Source organism: Adiantum capillus-veneris, chromosome 6, assembly GCF_014529385.1.
Source record: "Adiantum capillus-veneris isolate H3 chromosome 6, ASM1452938v2, whole genome shotgun sequence".
Lineage (NCBI taxonomy): Eukaryota > Viridiplantae > Streptophyta > Polypodiopsida > Polypodiales > Pteridaceae > Adiantum > Adiantum capillus-veneris.
Genome location: NC_140936.1, coordinates 28095545 through 28100700, shown reverse-complemented (window position 1 = coordinate 28100700; position 5156 = coordinate 28095545).

Below are 5156 nucleotides of genomic sequence, written 5' to 3'. Positions count from 1 at the left end.
GCCATGCCTTGAGGACACGATCAGCCCACAAAGGGGAGTAAGCCCAAAGCTCTGCAGAAAGCTTCAAGATTCTCACGAGACAATGTCTTTGTGAAAAGATCTGCAAGGTTGTCTTGTGTTGGCACATAAGCCAAGCTGATCTCTCCTGCTGAGAGCCTCTCCCTGACATAGTGGTAATGCACCTCTATATGCTTTGTGCGAGCATGAAAAACTGGGTTCCTCACAACTGCCAATGTGCTCTGACTGTCAATGTAGATAGTGTTGGCAGTGTCCTGTCCAACACCCAAATCAGCCATAAGGCGTCTGAGCCATACACACTCAACCGTAGTTGTGAAGACTGCCCTGTACTTAGACTCACAATTCAAAGTGTCCACAATAGGTTTCTTCTTGCTCAACCATGATATACATGAACCGCCAAGCATGAAACAAAAACCACTTGTGGACACTCGCGTGTCAAAACAACCAGCCCAATCTGAGTCCGAAAAAGCATGTAAGTCTGGCGGCAATGATCCCCCCTTGGGATAAAACAAGTCAAGATGTAAAGTGCCACTAAGGTAGCAAAAACTCCTCTTGACAGCCTGCCAATGCTTAGACCCTGGGATATGCATAAATCTGCTGACTTGTGAGATTGCAAACTGAATATCCAGCCTCGTGTTGCAAACATAAATGAGGCAACCAACAACAATTTGATAAAGAGTGACATCAGCAGGATTGCCAGCATCATGTAGACTCAACTTCAAACCTGTTTCCATGGGAGTGACAATAGGTTTGCAATCCTCAAGTCCAAACTTACATAGCAATGTCTCTATGTAACTTTTTTGACACAAGGCAATACCACCATCAGATTGCCTAAACTGTATACCCAAGTAATGATGCAACAACCCCAAATCTTTTATCTTGAAAGTAGCGTTTAAATCAGCCTTAAATTTAGGAATATGTCTCTCATTTGGTCCAGTGATCAACAAATCATCGACATAAAGAACCACAATGAGAAGTACATCACCCTCACACTTTACATACAATGTGCTTTCTGTTGGACTATTATGAAAGCCTTGTTTGACCAAATGAGTGTCAGCTTTCTCATACCAAGCACGAGGAGATTGCTTTAACCCATACAAAGCCTTGTTACATTTGCACACTTTGTCCTCTTGTCCTTTCTTGACAAAACCGTGAGGCTACGTTACATAAACTTCCTCAAATATATCACCATTCAAGAAAGCAGTAACAATGTCTGATTGATGTACATCCCAACCAAAATGAGATGCCAATGCAGATAGAAAACACACAGTAGTCATACGACAAGTGGGAGCAAAGGTCTCTTCATAATCTATGCCTTTTTGCTGTGCATAACCCTTTGCAACAAGTCAAGGCTTATGGCGATCGATCTCACCATTCGGCTTGCGTTTCAACTTGTAAACCCACTTCGTACCAATGGCCTTTTTGCCAGGAGGCAAATCACATAAACTCCATGTGTCATTTTCTATAAGTGCATCATATTCTGATTGCATGGTAGCCATCCAATTTTCTGAATTCTGTGCTTCATCAAAAGACAGAGGCTCCTCAACATCATGTAAGCTAGACATAGCCAAAGCATAACAATATGATGCATAAGATGCATGGCGAGAGCCTGAACGAGTACGACTAGAAAAAGATGCATTCAATTAACTGTCACGCAAAGTGTGCACCAACCATTTTGGCATACCTCTAGCTTGCTCATTTTCAGCCCTTTCCTCATCAAGTACATCATGTCCATCTGCATCAGTAATAGGCTGATGTATAACATTTTCAGAAACCCCCATAGGCTGTACATTTGCCTCATTGGAACTTACATTCGTACTTCCACCACCGAAAAGAGGCAACAAATTGTCATAAATGTCCTGTGAGCTTACATTACTATCTCTAGTACATGACAGCAAGGGTTGAACACAATCTTCCACAAACTACATCCCATGAAACCAGAATACGTTTTGTTTGCGGATGATACAACCTGTAACCTTTGCTTTCAGCACTATAACCAACAAAAATACATTTAACAACCTTATCATTCAATTTTCTTCGCTGTGTTTGTGGCACCAAAGCATATGCTAAACAATCAAAAACATGCATGTGCTCAATAGGAGGCTTTCTATCATGCCATGCTTCATATGGAGTAATAGACTACAAAGCTTTCGTAGGACACCTGTTTAGTACATAAGTGGCACACATGATGGCCTCAAGCCAAAAAGAATGCGGCAAAGCTTGACTATTGACCATACATCGTGCCGTTTCCGGAAGTGACCTGTTTTTCTTCTCAGAAACACCATTTTGCTGAGGTGTATAAGGCACTTTACATCGGTGTTTTATCCCACGACTAGCCAGAAATGCATTAAATTCATGAGACATATACTCCCCCCCTCGATCGGAACGGAGGGTGCCCATAGTACATTTTGATACATTTTCAGCCATAGCCAGAAATTGTTTGAAGCACATAAAAACTTCGGACTTCGCTTTAAGCGGAAATACCCATGCATGCCTGGAGTAATCATCAATGAAAGTCACGAATTACAGGTAATTGCCCAAGGACGGAGTCTACATGGGCCCACAAACATCACTATGCACTAGCTTCAACCTGCATGTGGCCCTAACTGAACCATCCTTTGGAAACTTAGAACGCTGCATTTTACCCAGAATACAACCTTCACAAACATGTTTGATAGAGGCGGCAAAGAAGCAACCATATCAAATTTCTGTAAACGCAGCAAACTGGCAAAATTCAGATGACCAAAATGTGCATGTGAAAGTTTTGCATCTAAAATAGCCCTTGAATTCGCAACTGCATTTGCAAAATTTTGTCCACACTTGTCATACAAAGTGAGCTTATACAGCCCACGACACAAAAGGCCAGATGCAACAATTTCATAACCAAAACTGAGATCATGAACTGTACATCCGTCATCCACAAATTTGACTACAAGTCCAAGTCTAGCAAGTGCGGATACAGACAAGAGATTCTTCTTGATCCTAGGTACATAAAGTACATCAACAAGTGTGAAGGAACTGCCATTTGCAGCAGTAAGCACAATGTTTCCAACTCCCTGAATCGGATAAGAGGCATTGTTGGCACAAGTGACTAAATTCCCATGAGGGACAGACTCGAGAGAGGTGAACAATTCACGATGTGAGGTAATGTGCTTTGTAGCACCACTATCAAAATACTACATATGTGAATCTGCAGCAACTGACAAGCATGCATCATGAATAGCAAGATTGTAAGTGCACTATGAACCGGATCTTTCCAAGTCCCTGAACCGGATAAGAGGCATTGTTGACACAAGTGACTAAATTCCCATGAGGGACAGACTCGAGAGAGGTGAACAATTCACGATGTGAGGTAATGTGCTTTGTAGCACCACTATCAAAATACCACATATGTGAATCTGCAGCAACTGACAAGCATTCATGGATAGCAGGATTGTAAGTGCACTCTGAGCTAAAAGCCCATTCTGCATCAACATCAACAACACAGTCTCCTTTCACAGAAGACTCAACAATGGCTGCATTTGTAGTGGAATCAGCATTTGTAGTGGAACCACCCTCTTTCTTCTTAGCCTCTTTGGCCTTCAACTTAGGACACTGCTTGATCAAGTGATCATTAGCTTTACAATAATGGCATCACATCTTCTTTTTGCCCTTATCACCATAATTTCCAGACGAGTTGCTGCCAGAAAAAGCATTAGGAACAAAAGTTTTGCCACTCACAGCAGAACCATAAGAAGTGGCTCCATTGCTGTTACCACCCTTTCTTTGAGAAGCAATAAAAGCCTGTTCAACTGCACGTTGTCTAGTCCTGTTTTTTCTGGAAAGTGACTCTTGCAACAGCAATGTGCATAATGCATCAAACTTGACAACTTCTGGATTTCCTTGGGTCATAAGTCTCCAAGTACTAGCAAAAGTCTGGTAAGAATCTGGTAAGGCATCAAGAACAGTCTGCACAAGGGAACTGTTTGAAATAATTTCACCTGCAGAAATAAGTTGCTCATTGATATCTTTGATAGTAGCAAGGAAAGTGTCCATATCATCTTCGTCATGCATAATCTTCGACTCCAGCTCTTTACGCAGCAAAGAAATTTTAGCCTCATTGCGGCTTGCATAAAGACCAACCAAAATATCCCAAGCCTGTTTTGCAGATTTTGCTGAACGGATGTGAGGAACAATGGTGCGCTTCACAGACAACACAATCAATGCATGAGCCTGCGCATCCTTTACATCCCAACAAGATTGTTCTGCCGTAGGGAAAACAACTCTAATAGCAGCAATCCTTGCAACAAGATCTGCAACATCCTCAACATCGCCTACATCCTCAGAACCAGGACGTACATCAATGCCCTGCACAATATTCCAGACGTCCTTTGACACAAGAATGTGTTGCACCATATAAGCCCACATAGGGTAATTTTCCCCATCCAACCTATCCTCAACAACAAACATCTTGAAGACATCTATGTTGTTGTCAGCCATGGTAAATGTTGCACCTGATGTGAAAACTGCCCGAAAATAGGAGAAACGGAGCGGGAACAACACGTGCTATATAGCACAAACCGTAGAAGACTGTAAGGCACTTGTTATGCAGAAAATGGCACTGGCAAAAATTTTGCACAAAATGACAAAATTGCCTATGCAGGCTGCCTGTAGTGAAAACGGAGGCCGAAATGAGCTCGAATAAAAAATCTGAGCAGACTGCACTCTATGAGCTCTCCCAAAAATTTTGTCGACCTGCAAACGCTTGCCAAAGCTCACTGAAATCGGAGAAAGTGAGCAAGCATGTGCTGGAGTAGCTGGCAACTAAGCCCGGGTGGACGTAACCTGCTCTGATATCAATTGTTGGAATTAGGGTTGCAGAGAAACTCACACAGCTTGGAGAAGACAAAGGAAGCTCAAGGCATACAATAGAGAGTGTGTTACCTAGTGTGCAATGGAAAGATAGATAGCCCTAGAGTGATGGGCGTATATATAATGCTCGAGGGAAAAAACCTCCTAAAGAGGGGAAAAATGCCTCGGCAGTCCGAGTGTGTCCACACACATCACTACCACATGTATATGGTAACATTTGTCACGATAGATACGGTGAACGTCTGCCTCCTAGTTGTAACATGCAGCAATTGGAGTCATCTCTTTCC